Source organism: Cicer arietinum, chromosome 6, assembly GCF_000331145.2.
Source record: "Cicer arietinum cultivar CDC Frontier isolate Library 1 chromosome 6, Cicar.CDCFrontier_v2.0, whole genome shotgun sequence".
NCBI classification, from domain to species: domain Eukaryota; kingdom Viridiplantae; phylum Streptophyta; class Magnoliopsida; order Fabales; family Fabaceae; genus Cicer; species Cicer arietinum.
In genome coordinates this window covers 33,315,462-33,339,796 of record NC_021165.2, presented here as the reverse complement: position 1 = coordinate 33,339,796, position 24,335 = coordinate 33,315,462, and positions in this window count along the sequence as shown.

Sequence of the window (24,335 nt, the reverse complement as noted above, 5' to 3'; positions counted from 1 at the left end):
CATTGAATGTTACTGGTTGATATTTGTATGAATGAATGTTATGACAGGGAACATATATGTAACTAAGTAGGGACAAAATTTGATTTTAAAAGAAGAGTTACAGAATGAATGGTATGCTAGAATATTACCCGCGCAATGGTGATTTATATATATATATAATTTATTAATGTATTAATTTTGTAAATAGATAAAGTTATAAGAAGAATAAATAGGATATAAGTTTATAAATAAATAAGTATTTTTACTCCTGAAATAATATGGTAAAACCAATGTTTTGTAAAAGTTTAATCATGAAAAATTAATTTTTTTTAAAAGATGTAAAAATTATTATTAATCAAAGAAGAATTAATCACTATTTTACAACGATTTCTTCTTAAATTTAAACTTTGTTTACAATATTAAAATCTTACCATTTATGTGAAACCACATGGACATAAAATATTAGCCATGATTTAAGTGAAAATTTATATAATTGATAATCGTAAATTCTATTTTATTAAAATATATAAGTTATTTGAGTAAATAAAAAGTATGTAAGTTATGTAGAAATTATTAAAATTGTAACATTTTTTCTTGCACGTTTTAAAATGTTTCGAAACAATGTCCATAGTAAATACAATAAATGCATGTATAATTATTATGCATATATTATTTATTAATATATGTGTCAACGCAGTAGTAATAATAATAATAATAATAATAATAATAATAATAATAATAATAATAATAATAATAATAAAAAAGTGCCAAAATAGATAGCATATTATATTATTTTAACAACTACCTCCTATTTTCTAGATAAATTAACAACTTGATTCTATTTTGTTAACAATTTCCTCCTAAGGATCTAATAGATAAAAATTAATAAAAATAATAATAATAAAAAAATAGTAAATTATATTAATAATATCAAACAAAATACATTAAATTGAAGAAAAAAATACATCAAAATAAATGCAGTTGAATAAATGTGTCAAAAAATAAGGTACTATATTATTTTATCAACTTTATTATATTTTGTTAACAACTCTCTCTTATTTTTCTTCAGGATCTAATAAATAATAATAATAATAATAATAATAATAATAATAATAATAATAATAATAATAATAATAATAATAATAATAATAATAAAAGTAAATTATATTAATAAAATCAAACAAAATACATCACCACCACCCCTATTCAATCACATTAATTTTGTTGTATTTTTTTCTTCAATTAATGCATGTTGTTTAATGTTATTAATATAATTTACTATTTTTTTAATTATAATTATTTTATTGTTATTATTATTATTTTTATTAATTTTTATTTATTAGATCAAAAAATAAATAAAAAAGGAGAAAGTTGTTAACAAAATAGAATTAAGTTGCTAATTTATCTGTAAAATAGGAGAAAATTGTTAAAATAATTTAAATTTATATACAAAAGGGAGATGTTAAAATAACAAAACACGTTATTTGTTTTTGCACATCTACTCCACCTCATTTTTTCTTTCAATTTAATGTATTTTATTTGATTTTATTAATATTATTTTTTTTGTTAAATATTTTTATTGATTTTAATTTATTAAATTAAATGTTAAAATGAAGAAAAAAATATTTGAATATCCTGTGTACATAGTCGCATCTCCGAAATGCGACCTCCTACTGCACCAAACTTTTTTTTCTTCAGCTAGTCGCATGTAGGACATTTTGCTATATATTTTTCAACATGGGGTATTTTGGTGACTTAAAAAAAAAGAATATTTAAATAAATTATCCACAAAAGTTGTATATTGATTATATTTAATATCTAAATAAGAATTTAAAATTATTTGAATGTTTTATCAATTATATTGCTAATTTTTATAAAATATATATTTTTCAACATCTATTTATTTATTTTTGTTTAAATTTTTTATATACTCTGTGGTCATTTAAGATGTTACGTTATAACTATTTAAATATAATGAAAATGTTGTGATCTATTTAGGTATAATGAATTAGCAAGAGTAACTTAATATAAAATTAAGTTTGTTATAAGAGTTATATTTTTTATTGTTAGTTTTAATTTATGAAATTAAGTTGTGATGAATTAACTTAATATGAAATTAAATTTATAATAATAGTTATGTTTTTTATTGTTAGTTTTTTAATCATAGAGATGTATGCAAAGTTATGGTATAAAATTATAGAGAGAAATTATTCTTTAGAGATAAGTTAGTTTTGTTGGTTTGTCGTAAGTTTAGGGTAAATTTCTTTAATTATTAAAATATAATTAAAATATTGTGATGTATTTAAATGTAATAAATTACCAATAGTAACTTAATATGAAATTAAGTTTATAATAGTAGTTATATTTTTTATTGTTAGTTTTTTAATCATAGAGATGCAAAGTTATGATATCAAAATTATAGAGAAGGATTATCATAAAATTAATATTTTTGGTTTATCATAGGTTTCCTTCTTTAAGTTCTTCTTATCCAAAGCAGACCATACACATGGATAAATTGTATTTTTGTAATTATTTGTCATTTCTTATTCTAATTTTTGTTGAAGAGTTATCTTGTCCTCACTACTTTTCAAATTTATATAATATTCTTTTTATACATGCATTAAGCCAAAAGAATATAATATTGTTCGAATGAGCTAACAAATATGTGTGCAACCATTTGCCCATATGCTATTGAGTTAGTTCTTATGACTAAATATCTTGTCTAAAGTAAACAGTATTACTTGTTTATATCCAATTCTCTATTATATATAGTTGAACTAAAAACATAAAAGAATAAAGGACTTGAAAATGTAGTTTTGTAGTTTAAGAGTTTAAAAGTGTTCAACGGATCCTTAGTTAAAGAAAAACAAATTATTTGTATTCAAAAGAAAATGTGTTGTCTATATTTCATTAGAACTGAAAGACATAGATAAAAAAAGGAAAAATGTAAGATGGGTAGAATTAAATGGAGAAAAAAATCATAAGCATAAGTTTTGAGCCAGTTTAAGAAGTCGCTGAAAAAGGTTACACGATCTCACATTTTCCATTGATATTTGGGGTGAGAATTGAGAAACCATATTAGATTAGAACGGAAAGACATAAATAAAAAAAAAGAGAAAAAAATAGAAGATGGATGAAATTTAAGTGGAAAAAGAAAATGATCTGATTTGATCCAATTGAGGAAGTCACCAAGAGGTTACCCAATCACACATTTCTCATTGATACTTGGGTGATAATTGAGGAGCTGTGAAGAATTTAATATTGTGTAAGCGACAAAACTTTGTATCTAAAGTGTGCTTTTCACCAAAGTTTAAGAAGGAATCGAAAGAATAATTCTTGAATATAAAAAATTAGAAATGGAGGAGCATTGAAGGTTGATTGAAGTGAGAAGATAAAATAGTTATTTTCATGAGGAGCTTTGATAGTAAAATTATTTTCACGGGGAGCTTGTGTGTGGGTTCTCAACATATGTATATAATGATGTGTGAGATGCAAAAGATAAATTGAAATACAAAATGTGTGAGATGAATTGTAGAAATATATGAATATGTAAGAATATAAGTGATGTAGAACAAATGTTATGATGTGACACATAAGTATTTGATGTGTCATTTAAAAAAAATTAGAATGTTGTTTTACTATATTACAATAGGAAGATTAGAGTTCTTATGAAATCCCTTTTTATAGACTATAGGGAGATGAGTTTGAAAGTAATTTAAATATGATAAGATGTCTACTAAATAAAAAAGATTATCAAATGCTAGTAGTTCTCTTACTGAATTGCTGAATTGCTCTACTAATCTTATATCGTCATCTCAGGTTTGGTGTGCTTTTTCTGTATAATTAAGGATCGGTAACATTAATAAGATTAAACAAAATAAGTTTATATATATTTGCTTTTCTCATTGATTATTATTTTTTATTTATTTTAATTCTTGCAATTATATGACTTTTTATTTTTATATTTTATTTTTTCCGCAAAATTTATTCATAATCATTTTATTCTTTATGTAACTCATTGGAAGAACCAAAAGCAAGTCCTCAATTTTTTTACTTCAAATAAATAAATACAAAGTTTTAATTACTTAAAATCTAAAATTAATCAAATTATCAAAAATGAAAATTCTTCCCAATTACATAGTCTTAAATAAATACAAACGAATGTTATTATACATAAAAAAAAAATCATAAGAAGAGTTTGAAGTTGTACTTTAAAAGAAAATTAATAAAAATCTAACTAAAATTCAAAAAAAAAAATCAATGTAAAATTTACAAAAAATATGGTATATAAAAGGTTTTGTATTTTCGGTCTCGGAATTGGACTGTTTTTACACATGAAATAAATAAAAATAATTGAATTATGAAAACATAAATCTTGTATTTTTATTCATAATTAAAAGGGATTTGGAAACAACGACGTTTTAGAAAAAAACATAACAAAATAAATATCTTAAACAATGACTAGTTTTTTATGGTCTTACACTCACGAAATTGGCTCCCCTTTTAAATATAGTTTCTATGTTAGATTAATTAATGCCAATGAAAAACTTGTTAAATCACCGCTTTAAGGTCTAAATGACTATGTTAACATAAAAAAAGTCTTGTCAATTTTAAAAGACAACATAAAAATTTAAAAGACTTCTAAGATTTTTTTTATAGTCTTTTTTAATCAAAATTTTGAAGTTTAGATTTTAATGGATTTATATAATAAGAATTTGTAGAAATTGAAAAGACTTAAAAGATTTATAAGATTTCAAATAACATTCTGAATTTCAAAGGGAATTATGCTCTACTAATCTAGAGCCCAATCGGGATGCAAGTAAAGTCTGACCAAAATTGATTAAGATAGTATTAAAACTCGAAATGCACACCAAGTTAGAACCATGTTTGTTTAGAAAACAACGACCTTTAATTCTTATTTTGATGATAACAAAATGTGTTTAAATAATTTATGTTTTAATGATTTTTTCTAAACGTGCAGTGATTGTCTAAATAAAACACTTTATTTTCACTTCTCCACTATGCAACTGAGTCAAAACTCTGATCAAAGTGTCTCTTTGTGACTCTAATCAACACGCCTCTATGTGACTCAAATCAACATGCCTAACACTTACTTTGATACGTCTGTATATGTTAAACGCAACTAAAGACAAACTTGAAAAGTTAATCCCAACTTAGACCAAAGAAGAAGTCAACACTTCAACATTCACTATCTCTTAGTTGACACAAGTCAAATCATATGTTTGATGTTATCATCTGATTTAAGCATTAACACCAATTTGATGAAATCCTCTAATGCATACACCCTCTGATTTTCATGGCTTAATGATCAAGATAACTGCATCTAATTAATTGTACGACCCTTACATTTCGTGTGAGGTATGCACAACAATTCCTGCAACGGTCAAAAAACCTAATTGTATAGAATTTATCTATTTAAAGAAGTGTGAGAAGCATACAATCTTAGTGTGTAACTTCTTTGTAACAATCCTAACGAGTGAAACATCTTTGCAACAATCCTAACGAGTGAAACTTCTTTTGAACAATCATTTGCAATACAGAAAAGAGAAAAAGTTCTTAAAACAATCTTAGTGTTTTTACTAACTATTTAAATTATAATATCCTTTTCTAAGAGTGATCCAAAAACACTTCAACCATTTATCTCTATAATGTAGCCCATTAGTGGTTGCAACCTCAAAAGTTTGACTGTACAAAGATAGAAGTTTGAGAATATTAGAACATAGTTAGGATACTAGTAGACTAGATGTAGTTACCGTGTTGGTGGTGAGTCAAAAAAGTCATTTTTTTTTAATATCTTTTTCATATCTCTTTACTTTTGTTAACATTATTTTAAGATTGTAACATGAAATTGTCTTAAGAAAATGTTTTTTAAAATAAGAAAAACACAATTTAAACCCCTTTCACCTTTTGAACATTTTCTATGTTAACAAATCTCAAGCTAAGCAATACAAAATCATCTTCTCTAGGGGTCTATTTCGAATTTGTATATTGGGGTTGTATGCATTTTAATTTCGTGTATAACTCTTGTTTGCTGCATTTTTTTCCTCATATGTTTCTATCACTAGATGTATTGGTGTGGAGGGTTGTGCTTTTTCTTTTTAGATGCTCCTTGTTTGGAGCTTTATTGGTTATCTTTGACCTTTTTGTATCATCTTGCATTCTTAGAGCACATTTTATGCTCTTTAGTCGTCTTCATTTTTCGGTATTATTTTTTATGTTTGTGTTTAAGGTTAACTTTTTCCGTATGTTTATCACTAAAATACACTTAAAAATATTTATTTTAATATAAATTTATTTTAGATAATTAATTTTTATATAATTAACTAATTATAGACTTTTATGACAATAATTTGTAACATTGAGGGACTTTAATCACGTTGTCACTTGGCAAATGACACTTGGAGTGTATGTCATGTCAAATCAACGTGTTGCGTGACAAAAATTATCATAGTTCAGCATAATTAATAAAAGATTAACGTAAGGGACTAAAACAATTAACTAAAGTAAGATTTGAGATGTTTTAAATAATTTATCTTCTTTCAAGGATCATTAATGTGACTTTGCATGTAACTTTCAAGAATTAAAGTGTGTTGACTAGACATCAATGTACTTGAATTATGGATGCTCTCCGTGATAAGGGGGTTGTTATTAGTGCAAAAGTGTTTTAAAAATTCAATCATTATTGATGTTTTGATGATAACAAATACAAACAAATAAAAAACAATTATCTCCTGACACTGTATATGTTAAGTGTGCAAATCAAAGGAAATACTGCTAATAAAGAAAAAGAAATATTGCAATAAAAATTGCAAAAGTAAGCGCTGCAAAGCATGCGGAATAAAATTTATATCATCTAATGACTGGATGAAGAAAAAAGAAACTAAGACTTCACCTCCGCTACAACGTAAGTCTGGTGACACACGCCTTAGTTGTCGCAAGCTTCAGTTGACTTTGGGAAGCGAGCGACGTAGTACCTCAACTGCCTCTAGAAACGTAAAATAAATCGTAGTTCATTTGCCTCTAATGAACTCAACATGGATTCTATTCTTGTGCCTCTAACGAGAAATCATCTGTGTCTACCTTATATAAGTGTAACAAAAAATATTTTTTCTTTGCCTCTGATAAACGTGGCAAGCAAACAACCTACCTCTGCCTCTACATCTAACAAGCGCGACAAACAAGTAATGGCCTCTTCCTCTAATAATTACCTGACTCTAAGCTTTTATGTATCATTTGAAAAAGTCAATACTCTGAAAAAATTAGCAACCAAGGAAGACAAAGCAACTTCACATCTTTTGATGAACTTTCTAATTCTACTATGTGTTTGAAAGTCTTTAAAGTTTAGCATGATCAAATTATCCTTTGATTCTTTATCCTCAATACCAAGATACGCAACATTCACATAGATATATATGGATACTCATAAAAAGACTAATTTGTCTTAAATAGTGATTGAAGATCTCCAATGTTAACATTCTCAACAGACATTTATTCTCTGTATTTAAGAACTCACTTAGTCCTTTACGGTAAGCGAGCAATGAAAGAGAATGACTGAGATAAAATGAAATAGGCTATGTGTTAAAAGAAGAAAATCTGAAAAAGGCAAGAACGCATCAAACTAGTAGAATAAGTGTTTTGTCCTCTCACAAAGAGCTATTAGAGTTGATGTAAATCAGTCAAAGTAATTTCAAACACTTGTACTGATATAGGATTTAATCTATAAAATCTTCTCAATGAGAGTTATATTCATAACAACAAACTTTGTGTCAAATCACACAAAAACTAGAACATATGTAAATCAACCTAATAGTGGCACGATTCTCTCATCCTCAAAGAGGTACCTAAAAAGGTACAATGAAGCTCATGAACCTCAACAGAAGGATGCTAGTATGTTGAAGAAAGGTTCTAGGAATGTCCACATGAAGAGGCTAAAGAAAAATACTCAAAGCCTAAAGAGACAGAGTAAATAATACTTGTATTACTATTTATGGAAATAGTGGATTAAACCCTCGATTGTACTGAGGCAAAATTTATTTGTAAGGGGAGGACTAGAGGTAGCAACACTTTGTTGCGAACTAGTATAAAATATATATTTCTCTTTTATTTCTTTTTAACTCTCGCATCTTAGTTCTTTCTTTTAAACCTCTTTTAATAATAGGTTGAAGGTTGTGATAAATAACAATTTTTCTAAGAAAATATGAATAGTTTTGAAACGTAATAACAAAATTCAAATATCCCCACCTTTTTCTGTGTTTTCCGACACCTTCAAGGACACCTTCCACCTTTTAGTATAACATGTGTAGGTAATATTTGTTTATATGATTCTATTATTCGATAGGTTGTGAGCGTGTGTTTTTTGATAACTCTTCAACATATGCATATTTTAAAGTATTGATTTATCTTTTATATAAATTGTTGTCTTATGATTCTTGAATCAATTAGGTATTTATGTTTTTAATTTCTTCACTAACCAAATATTTCGTGTAGTTTTTGTTTTATTCCATTGATTCCGTAAAATAGATTGACCGTTTGAGTGAAACATTACTATTAAAATTATGAAGTTATTATTACATTATCTGATGATAAAAGAATTACAAATAATATTTTATTACTATTATATATATAATAAAAATGTATAAATAATATATGTATATATTAGTAGTTTGATGGGCCAATAAGGAGAAAAAAAAAGGAGGAGGCCGTAAAAGAGGACTGGAGGATTAAAAACGGCAACGAGAGGGTGGAATAAAAAATCAAGAGCATCGCCAGCGATCTCAGCAATCTTTCTAGTTTTTATTTATTTATTTATTTCATGAACATAGGTAGCTAATTTTCTTTTCATGGTGGCATAAATGAACTTTTTTGAATGTATATAATTTTGATTTTTTTATATATGCAATTATGAAGTTGGATAGTTAAAATAGTGAATCAATAATTACAATGTGAAAATGAGGCGATTCAAATTCCCTAATCATTTTTCTCTTATTGAATTTTTTCTATCAAATTTTAAGTTATTTCAAAATTATAAATCACTTATAAATTTTTTGTTACTTATGTGTTTACAACTTTATTGAGTTATTAAATTGATAACAATCTATGTGGAGGCGATCTTTTTTATTCTTATTTTTATTTGAGTATATGTTTAAGTGAATAACTTATGTGGATATGTGTTCCTTGATTTTTATATGTGGATATATGATTCAAGTTGTTTACATATTGCTTTATGAATATCCATTGAAAATTGTTGGCACATGATGTACTACATGGAAAATTGAAAATTGTTTTAATATTTTATCAACATTTAATGAAGATTTGAAAAATATTTGATCAACATTTAATGAAGGTTTGAAGAATATTTGATCATAAATTGAAGAAGAGTTTATTTGAAGAATTTACAAACTCAATCTACACAAAATGGAAATATAATAAATTTGAAGAATTTACAAACTCAATCTGAACAAGATACAATTCAGAATTAAATATGGACTAATTTGAAGCCCAAATTTTCACTATAAATAGACACTCGAGGGTGAAGGAGAAAAGCATCGAAAAACAGAAAAGAGTAACTCAAGCTCAAAGTTCTCAATTCATCTTAGAGTTCAAAGAGAGAAACACTTGTTCAGGTTAGAAATATTTTGAGTGTTTTTTTTTCTTAGATTGTGAGAGTTATGATTATTATCAGCTTTGTTAGAAGCAACTACTCAAGTTTCAATCCGATAGTGGTTTAGTTCCTTCTTCAATTTGGGGTTGTCAGGAGAAGACTTGGCTTGTAGAGTCAAGGTGGTTAGTTCCTCAAAAGTCTAGGGTTGTTGACTGTTTGGAAATATTGTCTTGGAGGGTCAGGTGCTTTGTAATTCAAGGTATTTGAATTAGTGGATTAACGCATTCTGAACGAAAGGACTGGATGTAGCCAAGTAAGTGGTGAACCAAGTTTGCTGCTTCTGAATCCAATTGCTTCTACTCCAAGTAAGTCACCAAAACCAAACTAGTGTCTTTATTTATTTATAAATTATCAAAAATTTATCAACTTCGAGAAACACAAGGCTGAGTTCGGTCTCAATTGGCATCAGAGTTCGGTCTCAAGGCTAAGCACTTTACAGTGTTTGAGAAAAGATCCAAGGGTTCAATATGTCTGGATTAGTGAAGAAGCTGCTAGAGGAAACATCAACAGACCACCTCTGTTTGATGGAGAACGTTTTGAGTATTGGAAAGAGAGGATGATAAGTTTCTATGTTTCACAAGATCCTGAAATTTGGGACTTGGTGGAAGATGGTGATATTGCTCGTAGGGATTGGAATAGGCTAGGTCGTCCGTTAGGGGCCTATGGCCTGGCCTACTTATGGCATGGCTTAACCTGGTCTATTTAATAAAAAGGCTAGGCTCATGCTGTTTTTAAAGCCTATTTATTTAAATAGGTCAGACTCAGGCTTATAAAAAAGCCTATTAGGCCTGACAGGCCGACCTATATATATTTTATTATTTATTAATATTATTTATTATTATTATTATATTAATAATATTATTTCCTATTTTAAATTCTATCAATTAGACAATCACTCAGTAAACATTCCATATTTAGTAGTTGTTCCATATTCAGTAACGATTCCATATTTGGTGGTCGTTCCATATTTGTTTAAGAGGTAATAATAAGTGTGTTTGTTTCAGAAAAAAAAAATCTATTATTTGACACCAAAAATTATTTTTTAGGGTTTAAAGGATGTTTGTTTCAGATTTTATAAAAATTATTTTGTTAGAAAAACTATTTTTTGTTTAATATATATAGATGTGTACATTGATATTGGTATGTGGAGAGCATCGTGTGGTATGAGTAGAGTATTGAAATGTTTTAATGTGAATAAGGCTTTTAAACAGGCTTTCAGGCCAGACCAGACTTTTAAAAAGACCAGACCAGACCGAAAAAAAAGCCTATGATAGGCCGTAGGCCTAAAAAATAAATCGTAGGCCAGGCTCAGACCTTTCAAAGCCTGGTCTGGCCTGGCCTATTCCCACCCCTAATTGCTCCGAAGAATACATATGGTACTAAATTCCAAGAAATGAGATGAATGTTGATCGAAAGATGTACAAGATGCATCATAAGTCCAGAACATTCATGATAAATGCAATCACCTTTAAGGAGTTTGATAAGTGCATCAACAAGGAGACCACAAAGAGTATGAGTTTTTCAAGATGGAATAAGATTAAGACATTGAAACAATGTTTTCTAGATTCCAGACTTTGGTCTCAAGATTAAAGGTCTTTGAGAAGAGTTATACTATTGTTGATCATGTGAAGAAAATTCTTAGGAGTCTGGCAAGCAAGTGGAGACCTAAGATCACTGCCATTTAGGAAGCAAATGATCTGAATACTCTAAAGCTGGAAGAATTAATCAGCTCTCTTAGATCACATGAAATTGAGCTTGAAGGAGATGAGCCCAAAAAGAAGAACAAGACTTTGTCCTTGAAATCTAAGTAGAAGAAGGTTCTAAAGGCAACATCAGAATCAGAGGATTGTGATTTAGATGATTAGAACTTGAACTCAGAGGAAAAGGAGATAGCTTTCATAACCAGAAATATTCGAAAGATTTGGCACAACAGAAAGAAGAAATTTCCCTAAAGATATTCCAACAATCCAATAGAGGGAATGATGATAAATATTACAAGAAAAGCATCATCTGTTATGGATGCAATGAACCTGCACATATCAAGTCAGAATGTTCAAATATGGAGAAAGGGAAACCCCAGATGAAAGATTCGAAACCGAAGAAAAAAAGTTTGATGACTACATGGGATGATTCCGAGTAATCCTCTGACGATGAACAAGCAGATTTGGGTATGATGGATCATACCAACTCTACCTCTAGATCCAACACAAATTTTGACTCTGGAAGTGAATCAACAGATGAAGAAATTGAGGTATTTTCTGAATTTACTCGATCTAATTTAATTACTGTTATAAATGATTTTTTAAATATTAATCATAAACTCTCTTTAAAACTGAAAACACTTAGGAAAGAAAATACAAATCTAATTGAAAAAATTAATGTTTTATAGAATCAAAGTACTGAATTTAAAACAGAAAATACAAATATGAAAACTGATATTACTAAACTTAGGACAAATAATGCAACTCTGAAAAGTGATATTATTGATTTTAAAACAGAAAATGCAAATCTGAAAACTAATATTGCTGAACTTTAGGCTAAAAATCTAACACTGAGAAGTAATTATAATTCAACATTAATTAAAAATACCACATGTAACTCTGATAAGCATGAAGAAGTATTTCAAGATTTTATTGATAATGGTATGGAGAAAAGCAAGTTTGCATCTATGATTTATGGGGTTAGTAGGAATGGCAAAAGAGGAACAAGATTTCAAGAAAAAGTAATTGAATCTAAGTTTATTCCCTCTGATGATTTATGTACTATTTGCTATAAGAAAGGTCACACTAAAATATCTTGTCCTATGTTAACCACATGGAAAGACAAGAAATCTTTAAAATCTAACAAACCATGACTTAACCAGATTTGGGTACCAAAGGATAAAATTATTTATGTTGTAGATGTTCTAAGCAACCAAATTGAAACACCAATCGTGGTGCCTGGTCAATGGATGCTTGCAATATATGAAGGAAAAAAGGTCTATGTTCCAAGGCCTAACAAATAGAAGCCAAATAACTCTAGTGGAAGAAGGACTAGTCAGCACAATTCCTATCAAAACCAGAACCAGAACCAGAACCATATGATGAACCAGAAATATCTGGAGTATCAACAGACTCAAAAACTGGCAGAGAAATCACACACATCAACAGAACTGGAACTACCAGAAGAATCAGAATTACCATCAGAGAAACCCGATACTTCAGCAGAAATGGAAGTGGCAGATTAAAAGTCAGAACCAGGAGACTTATTTGATCACCCCAATCAAATTCATCAAGACTACAAACCTGGATAGAAATTCAAATTCCTTGATCTAGACACTCTAATCAGAGAATATGCAAACTCAGAATCTGAAAACCAAAAAAGAAAAACTAAGAGGGTTTTCAGAGTGAAACTGAAACTGTTAACATATAGGTAGTATCTTTCTTTAAATTTAATTATTGTCTGATATTATGTTTACTATGATAACAAGAAGCTTGATCTTAAAAAATCAAAGCTAAATAAGTATTTTGCAGGTTCTCAAGAATTTAAGAAGAATGATGTTTGGGATCTAGTACCTAGACCAAATAAGAACATTATTGGAACCAATTGGGTTTTCAAAAATCAGTTAAATGCAAAAGGTGAAGTGGTCAGAAACAAGGCAAGGCTTGTCGCACAAGGCTACAGTCAACAAGAGGGCATTGATTACACTAAGACATTTGCTCTAGTGGCCAAGTTAGAAGCTATTCGTATTCTACTTTCTTTTGCTGCAAATAATAACATTACATTATATTAAATGGATGTTAAAAGTGCTTTTCTAAATGGTTATATAAGTGAAGAAGTCTATGTTAAACAATCCCCAGGTTTTGAATGTTCTGATTTTCCAAATAATGTTTTTAAACTTAAGAAATCTTTGTATGGTTTGAAACAAGCACCAAGGGCATGGTATCTCAGTAACTTCTTGTTTAAAAACAACTTTGGAAAATGACAAGTAGATAATACATTTTATAGAAAATCAATAGGAGATTACATTCTTATTATTCAAATTTATGTTGATGACATTATTTTTGGATCTACTAATGACACTCTTTGTCAAGAATTTTCTAAATTGATGTAGTTTGAATTTCAAATTAGTATGATGGGAGAACTTAAGTTCTTCTTAGGGATACAAATTCAGCAAAGTAAAAAGGGTATCTACATTCTTCAAACTAAATATACTAAAGAGCTTCTTAAGAAGTTTAAGATGAGTAATTGCAAACCTATGGCTACAACAATGCACCCTACTTGTTCACTTGAAAAAGATGATTCAGGCGAAAAAGTTGACCGAAAAACCTATAGAGGAATGATATGATCCCTACTTTACCTTATCACTTCCAGACCTGGCATCATGTTTAATGTATGTGTATGTGCAAGATATCAAGCTGACCCTAGAGAATCACATTTAACTGCTGTAAAGAGAATTCTTAGATACCTAAAAGACACTACCAACCTTACCTTGTTCTACAACAAAACTACTAAGTACAAACTTAATGGATACTGTGATTCTGATTATGCTGGAGATAAACTTGAGAGAAAGAGCTCTAGTGGCAACTGCACATTTTTAGGTGACAACTTAATAACTCGGTCAAGTAAGAGACAAAACACAATTGCAATGTCAACAACAGAGACTGAATACATTTCAGCAGCTGGCTGCAGTTCTCAACTACTTTGGATGAAACATCAACTAGAAGACTACAAAATTCTAGAATCCAACATTCCCATCTACTGCGACAACACTTATGTCATTTGTCTAACCAAAAACCCTATCTTACATTCTAGAGCTAAATACATAGAGATCAAACACCACTTCATTAGGGACTTTGTTCAAAAAGGGGTATTAAACATTAAGTTTGTAGACACTGAACACCAATGGGCTGACATTTTCACCAAACCACTACCTGAAGATAGGTTTGACTTCATCAAGAAAAACCTAAACATTACCTTCATACCTAAATGACGTTGTGCTCACTTCAAATTAGTTTAGTTTTACACTAGTTATTATATTTTCTTGTATTATGTTATATTTATTTTATTAAAAAAAAAAAAGACAAAGTTTCACTTTCAAGTCTTTTTGTTTGATGACAGAAGGGGGATAAAGAGGAAAGCAAATGATATTGAGACTTAGGGGGAGCCCTAAGTTAAGGGGATCCAAATAAATATAAAGAAAAGTTGTTATAAAAAATACAAGTTTTGTCATCATCAAAAAGGGGGAGATTGTTGAAACCAAGTTGGTTGTATATTTAGAGTTTTGATGTTAACAAAAGTATTTTATGAAAAACAATATATTTGACTTCAAAGAGTATAAAAGAAGATTCATGTAATTGAAAAAAAATCTAAAATAAGATTTGATTCAAAATTATAATTGATGAAAATCTAAATTAAGATTCGATTCAAATTTATAATTGAAGAAAATCTAAAATAAGATTTGATTCGAATTTATAATTGATGAAAATCTAAAATAAGATTTGATTCATATTTATAATTGAAGAAAATCTTTGACCAAGTTGAAAAGAAGATATGATCAAGATTTGAAGAAGATTTGATCAACATTTAATGAAGATTTGAAGAATATTTGATCAAAATTTAATGAAGATTTGAAGAATATTTGATCAACATTTAATGAAGATTTGAAGAATATTTGATCATCATTTAATGAATATTTGAAGAAGATTTAAAGAATATTTGATCAACATTTAATGAAGATTTGAAGAATATTTGATCAACATTTAATGAAGATTTGAAGAATATTTGATCAACATTTAATGAAGATTTGAATACTATTTGATCAACATTTAATGAAAATTTGAAAAAGATTTGATCATGAATTAAAGAAGAGTTTATTTGAAGAATTTACAAACTCAATCTACAAAAAATAGAAATAGAAACAATTTGAAGAATTTACAAACTCAATATGAACAAGATACAATTTAGAATTAAACAAGGACTAAATTGAAGCCCAAATTTTCACTATAAATAGACACTCGAGGCTGAAGGAGAAAATTATCGAAAAACAGAAAAGAGTAACTCAACCTTGCATGTGGGATTCAACCTCTCAAGCTTCGAGAATCAAGCAAGATCCTTGAAGTAGAAAAGGAATAAACCAACAAAACAGAGAATTTCAAGCTGAAGTAGAGGTCACATCTTGATGAGGAACCATAATTGTTGGGACAACTCCTTCTTCAACTGATGAGAATTTCGAAAGTTGTAAGTTATATTACATTAATTAACTTATTTTGGCATGACGATTATGTGGGTTTATTCACTGAAATCCTTTACTTCTTGTCAGAAATTATTTTGGGGATTTTATGGGTTAGAAGAACTTCGATGTGTGAGAAAAATCCTCTGGTTGTACTTCTTTTGATATAGAATCCCTACGATCAAATCCAGACTTCCTCTAATTAGAATTCCTCTAGTTAGATTTCCTTTGATATTAAAATCCAGTGATCAGATTACATTTGATCTAGATTACATTTGATCTAGATTTCCTCTAATCAGGCTTTATTTGATCAAATGTCCTCTAATGTTGAGTTTCTCTGATCAAATTATATATGATCCAAACTCCCTCTAATCTAGTTCTTCCTCTAAACAAGTTACCTTTGATCAGATTGTCACGGAATATCGTTCTTCTTTTGATCAGATTATCTATGATTAGATTTTCATATGATGCATCTTTCCAATCGAACTTCTTCTGATCAAATTTCCCTCTGATGTAGTTCTTCTTCTTCTAATCAATTTATCTAAGATTAGATTTTCCCTTTGATATAGTTTTCCCATTGATAAGAGTTCCCCTGGTCAGACTTCTTTTGACTCAATTTATAATAGTAAAAATGTGATTTTGAATATCGAAAATAATAGTATGAAATCCAACTCTTAAATAAACACAATAATCATCATTGTTTCTAATGGTTTTGTACTTCCATATAAAGGAATCAAACCTCAAATAGTAATGTTTAAGTGATTACCTTAGTTTATAAAGTGATCTAAAAAATGATACACCCAATTTCCATTCCTTTTATTTCAAAACCATCTCGGTTGTCTCATAAGAATAGTCTCCTTCAAAATTCCATGAAGGAAGACTGTTTTGATTATTCTTTTAAATAACATCTCAATGATATTATTTAGTTTCTCACCATTCAAATCTTCAATAGTGTGAAATGCATAAGTGATCACACCTGTTGAGGGCTTGTACCCTTGAAGTGAAGTTATATATTTTCTAACTCTATTCCTTGATAGCAAATACCCATTTGTACCATCATGATTGTTATAATTTAAATCAGCTACTACATGTGTTGTAAGTTGATTATTCTCATGGGTTGGTTTAGATCAGACTTTGGCTTATTTTCACTTCCAAGTTTCACCTCAATATTAAAATTGTCTAATATATTTGGAGGATGAATCTGGTCCTCATTGTATCTTGTAACTTGTAGAGTTTTTCTCCATGAACTTTGACACCTTACTTATAACACACCTTTTATTTCAATGCATCAGATTATGAATTCCTTCACTTCATCAAAACATCCAATAGAATATCCATTCTTTACTTTAGGTCCCAATTTCCCATTTTCCGTGATAATATGCAGTACACTTAAAAACCTTAACGTGACTATAGTATAAAACTCTACAAATCCAAAGTTCGGGATGAATTTTCAAATTATGGTTGTTGATGAGCTTATACTGATTTAATAGTAAGTTGTGGGAGCATCTCCAACCCAAATATTGTATAGACATACTTGAGTTGGACAATACACTCCTTCTTTTGTTTTTCACCTTAGTCATCAATAAAGTCCAGCAGACATGTTCAAAGCATGTGTCTTAATTTGCAACATGACCCTTCTAATGTTGCATTGTCTTAGAACCTTAAACAGGCCTGAAGGTGCCTCTCGTTACAATGTGTTGTCTTAAAAAATCCTTGAACTTGCTTTTCATTGTTGGTACAATTTTGATTAATTGTTAATTGTTCCTATGCAGCTTGACATATACACAATTTTAACAAGAGGACTACTCTCCATCGCTATCTCCATCTAAAACCCCTTACTTACTCATAATCTACATTCTCTTTAAGACTCATGTGTTCCAACCTTTGGTGTCACAATTTGTATTTCCTAATTAGGTAATATAGTCTATGCATCTCCAAATATAATATTTCCATCTAAGACATAAGTGCCCTTTTCTTGTGACCTTCATCCCCATTATGGCACCTTCATTAATTTTAATGTACAATGTTTAGTTTGGTATGAACAACCAGATTCCTCCAATATTCATAAGAGATATTAAATTTCTCTTGAGTTGAGGGGACACGTCTTATTTCCAATGGTACTCCCCTTGTACCATTTCCTACAACTTCATGGAACCATTTTCAAACTTGTGATACCAAAGGTTGGAGTACATGAGTCTTAAAGAGAATGTAGACTATGAGTAAGTAAGGGGTTTTAGATGGAGATAGCAATGGAGAGTAGTCCTCTTGTGAAAATTGTATATATGTCAAGCTGAGTTGATGGGACACGTCTTATTCCCAATGGTATACACGTCTTGAGTTGAGGGGACACACCTTATTCCCAATGGTACTCCCCTTGTACCATTTTCAAACGCCCAAATTCATGGAACCAATTCCTACAACCTTATATTATGAATTATTCACTATGAAGACCTCTCCTCATCAATTTCTTGATTCCAATCTCCTTGGAATCATAGGAAATTTACATCTCGAGTTCAAGACTCACTCATCATCAGAACATCTTATGGTTACCATTAAAACCTCATCAATTAAGTAATATTTTGCAGTAATTGACATTGTTCCATCATTCTCTCCATTGTCATTCATTCCTTGAATTTCCTCTCAAGATGATTCTTTTTATTGCCTCTATTGTTACACTAAAAACATTTGAATTACCTTATCATTATTCTTCCTTTCAATTCTAAATCCTATTCAAATCGTTTATTTTTATGCTTGATTTTTACAAACAAACTTCATTGCTTCCTTCTCTCTTCCTTTTTATTTATTTCCAATTTCTAAGAAGTTAAGTACTGATTACACTATCTTTTCCCATATGTAAGTTCTCAAATTTTGAGGGATAAATATTATTAAAGGAAGATAATGTGACTACCCGTTTAATTAAAGTCTATTAAAATAGGTATTTTAGAAATGTTAACATATTAATTTAGGACTAAAGAATTTTAATTAAAATAGAAGTGGAAAAAAGGTAATATGGGGAATGCCCAAGTGGCAAAAAAAAAAAAGAATTTCTTTCTTTCCCCTCATTTTTTATTTTCGAGAAAAATACACAATAATTATCTCATTTTTCTCTTTTCTTTCCCATAACTAGTTTGAAAGATAACCCCATTGTTATTGTTCATCATCTCCCTCAAACCACCCATTTCTCCTACTTTTTTAAAATCCCAAAACACATCAGTTTATTGATGACCATTAGACCAACCCAACAACCTTGCATGTGGGATTCAACCTCTCCAACTTCGAGAGTCAAACAAGATCTGTGAAGAAAAGGAATAAACCAACAAAAATGGGTAATTCGAGCAGAAGCAAAGGACACAGCTTGAAAAGGAACTAGAACAGTGGGAACAACTCCTTCAATTGATGAGAATTTTGAAAGATGTGAGTTTTGTTACATTGACTTATTTTAGCACGAGGGTTATAGGAGTTTATTCACTCAAATCATTTACTTCTTGTCATAAATTATTTTGGGGGGTTTTACGAGTTAGAAGAACTTAGATGTGTGAGAAAGTTTGAAATTTTAGCATGTAGGTGTTTGCATATGCACCCAAATGATTTAAATTGCCATGCATGTTGTTTGTTTGTTTGCTTGTTGCTTGTTTTTTGTGTTAGTAATATAGGAAATCTCATAATATTTAGAAAATAACTGTAATTCAAGGTGTGAATCATGTTACTAAAGGAAAATGCACACACCTTAGATGCTCGGTCACCCTCGCCGATGTAGTTTTGCCTCTAGAAATCATTTTGTAACTTCGAGGTTTTGGTCTCTCGTTGTTGTTTCAAAAACCTAAGTATTATTATTATTATTATTATTATTATTATTATTATTATTATTATTATTATTATTATTATTATTATTATTATTATTGTTATTATTATTATTATTATTATTATTATTATTGTTGTTGTTGTTGTTGTTTTAGTTTTATTGAGGTGGATGAACTCAATTGCCAAATTCTAGATAATTGGTAATTCTTACATGGTTAATGAGAGTGGGCCCATTTTATCCTTGCGAAAATTATTGAGTGGTGATAACCCGTGATAGGCATCGCTTATCTAGTCCATGAGCTTAGTGGATCATTATGATTTGTGAGCAATTGTACATTTGTATTAATGCCCCTCTACAGAGGGTTATATACTCTGAAATTAAGTGCTCTATCTATAGGTATTCCATTACTAATTTTAGGTTTATATGTTATTTGCTTCGTATCTGTTTTTGGTCGATGATCCTTGCTATTAGTGTGGAATTGGGGTGAACACCCCAAGTTTTATGGAATGAGTTACATAGTTACATATGAATCAGGACGATGATGAAGGCGTAGCAAAGCCGTGACTTAAACGCCAGTGAGCCACACACAAGTTGTTGTAGCTAGTGGGTCATTAGCACCCAGAAGCCTTCGTTTTTTAGAGTTATAATGATCAACTTAGGGGTAGTTGGTTATCATTGTTGAAACCTTTATGTTGAAATTTACTTGAGGTAAATTCCATTTTGGAATAAAAATGTTTACTCTTGACAAACTTATTATGACTAAACATATTTTTTTTTTATTGGTTCTGAAAATAGTTTTAAACGACTATTTTGATAAAAGAATTTTAAAAGTATAAAATTACAATTTAGAAAAGTAATTTATGGCGACCACAATGAGTTTAAGTTGGCCCGGTGCAGGTGGAAAAGGACCCACAATGTCTCATCCCCAAGTGTTAAAGGGCCAAAATGTTATTACTTGGTGTCATGCTTCAGGAGGTCGGTGTGCTTGATAGAAACTATATGAAATTTGTCAAGTTGTTGCATAGTTGTTTTGCAATCCGCCTGCATGGTTGGCCAATGGTACTCGGATCTGAGGATCTTTGTGGCCAGCATTCAAGCCACTACGCCAAAAATTACATTTTATAGCGCGTCTTTTATAGCGCTTATTAAATACAAGCGATGTTGTATAATATTTAAAAAAAAACGGAGGATACAACAACGCTTTTTTGACAAGCATTGTCATAGGGTCACATAGTGCTTGCACATAATGTTTACAAGGCTTTTACAGCGCTTTTTCAAAAGCGTTGTAAACTGAAGCGCTCTCACATAATGTTTTACATCGGTTTTGGAGCGCTTTAAACACAAGCGCTGTAAAATATAGCACTCCCACCTTATGTTACATAGCTTTGAAAGCGTTTTTTTTGACAAGCGTTGTAAAAGACTTGCGCTTTCACATAATTAAAAGATCTATTAGAGCGCTTTTTATACAAGCGCTGTAAAAGACTTGCGCTTTTACATAATTAAATTACCTATTATAGCGCTTATTATACAAGCGCTGTAAAATAATTCACTTTGAATAAAAATCATTTACTTTAAATAAATAAAAACAAATTTAAAACAAATTTAATACATTGTCCTAACCCTACGAACCCTTATCTCCTCAACTCTGCGAACCCTCCTCTCCTCTAATGTGCGCTCATCTACTGCTCCTCCTTTAAAAAAAATTGGATACGTTGTCTCAGGTATTGTATTTATTAATTTGTTGTTGTCACTAAAACTAATAAATTGTTACATAATAAATCATATAAAATCTATTCTTTTTTGAATTTGTTGATCTGTTCTGTTTTGAAATCAGACTTGAACCTTGGTTTCCGTTTTCCAATATTAGATATATGTACTATATATTGGATAATGTTATCAGGAGCTTATTATTTGTGTAACTGCATTTATATAGGTCATATAAAATGGACCGGAAATGGATCCAAATAGAGTCATTTGTCCTTGTTTAAAATGTTGTTTTGGAAAACACGTTAGAGAAGATGAATTGGAAGGACATTTAGTATGGCATGGAATTGATCAAAGCTATACATGTTGGATAAGACATGGTGAGAAAAAAAAAAAAGAAACATTAATTTTGAGAATGGTTCGACATATGCTTCAACTTATTTCGGCAAAGATATATATGAGCCAGACCGAGTTGTGGAGATTGCAAAATTAGTTGAAGAAGATCTTTAGGATTGTCCTAAAATGTTTGAGAGTTTGTTGAGTGATGCAGAGAAACCATTATATAATGGTCGTACTAAATTCACAAGACTGTCAGCGATATTAAAGATGTACAACTTAAAAGTGAGTAATGGATGGTCTGATAAAAGCTTCACATAATTATTAACACTCTTAAAAGATATGTTACCAGATGATAATGAACTTCCCAGTTGAACCTACGAGGCTAAACGAATTTTGTGCTCTATTGGCATGAGTTATGAAAGGATTCATGTGTGTCCTAACGACTGCATTTTATTTCGAGATGAATATGAATTACTAAAGGCTTGTCCAAAATGCAATGTCTCTCGATATAAGAAGAAAGAATCTACTCCAGCAAAAGTCGTGTGTTATTTTCCTATAATACCAAGATTTAGGCGCATGTATCGCAGTGAAGAAGATTCAAAACACTTCACATGGTATGCAGATGAAAAAATTGGAGATGGAAAGTTTCGACACCCTGCAGATTCTCCATAATGGGCAAAAATTGATCACGAGTATCCTGAATTCGGGATAGAGTCAAGAAATCTACGACTTGCACTTTCTACTGATGGAATGAATCCACATGGTCTTCAAAGCATCTCACACAGCACGTTGCCTGTGATTTTGTTGATTTATAACCTACCTCCATGATTATGTATGAAGTGTAAGTTTATGATGTTGTCTCTGTTAATTTATGGATCCAAACAATCGGGGAATGATATCGACGTATACTTGACTCCTTTAATTGAAGATTTAAAAAATATGTGGGAGACATGTGTGGAAGTTTATGATGGCCACATGGTCTTCAAAGCATCTCACATAGCACGTGGCCTGTGATTTTGGTAATATATAACCTACCTCCATGGTTATGTATGAAGCGTAAGTTTATGATGTTGTCTCTGTTAATTTCTGGACCCAAACAACCGGGGAATGATATCGACGTATACTTGACTCCTTTAATTGAAGATTTAAAAATTTTGTGGGAGACAGGTGTGGAAGTTTATGATGGGTATAGGAAAAAGTGTTTCAATTTGAGGGCTATGTTGTTCGGCACAATTAATGATTTTCCAGCATATGGTAATTTATCAGGATATAGCATTAAAGGTCAGTGTGCATGTCCTATATGTGAAGAGAGTACAAATTGGATGCGGTTGAAACATTGTAAGAAGAATGTGTTTCTTGGACATCGTAGATTTTTACCTTATAGTCATCAGTATCGTGGGTGGAGAAATGCATTCAATGGAAAATCAGAGGAAGGTAAAGCTCCTTTAGCACCGACTGGATATCAAATACTTGAAAAAGTACAAGGTTTGACCAATAAATTTGGCAAACCTTTTGCGGGAGAGCTGGTGAAAACTGGGTGGAAGAAAAAGTCAATTTTCTTTGAATTGCCATATTGGAAGTCATTGTATGTAAGACATTTCCTCGATGTGATGCATATTGAGAAAAATGTATTTGAAAGTGTTATTGGTACGTTACTCAATGTTCCAGGAAAGTCTAAAGATGGCGTCAATGCAAGATTGGACTTGGTCGATATGGGAATAAGAAATGAATTGGGTCCCGTAAAGAAAGAAAATCGCATATATCTACCTCCAGCCGCTCATACTCTATCTAGAAAGGAAAAAATTGTTTTATGTAAATTTCTACACGAAGTTAAAGTTCCAGAAGGATACTCTTCAAACATTAAAAACTTAGTTTGTATGAAAGACCTCAAGTTAAAAGGTTTGAAGACCCATGATTGTCATATTCTAATGGAGCATTTGCTACCAATAGGTATACGTTCCATTTTACCTGAAAAAGTTCGACGAGCCATAACTAGATTATGTTTTTTCTTCAGGGAAATTTGTAGTAAAATGATCGATCCTCAGAAATTACCGACATTGCAGAGGGAAATTGTTGTTACTTTGTGTGAGCTTGAAATGTATTTCCCACCCTCGTTTTTTGATATAATGGTTCACCTTACTGTTCATCTTGTTAAGGAGACACAACTTTGTGGGCCAGCTTATATGAGATGGATGTATCTGATATAACGATATATGAAAATATTAAAAGGGTACGTAAAAAGTAGAAGTCGATCAGAAGGTTGTATTGCAAAACGGTACATTGTCGAAGAAGCTGCTGAATTTTATATTAAATATCTTTTCAATGTTGAACCTATAGGGCTTCCCATGTCTTGTCATTCGGGAAGAATGGAAGCAGACACAATTGTATGTTCTGCACAATGATGATAAGTTTCAACCATATGTTACAATACACATGGATCAATTATCTAGTTTGAACATGAATAGGAATCAAAATTGGATAACTCGAGAGCACAATCGAAGTTTTATAGCATGGTTAAATAATCACATAAATTCAAAGTTTGATATAGACCCCAAATCAATTTCACAAAGATTGAGGTGTCTAGCAAATGGTCCGAGTTTACATGTCTTTTCTTACAT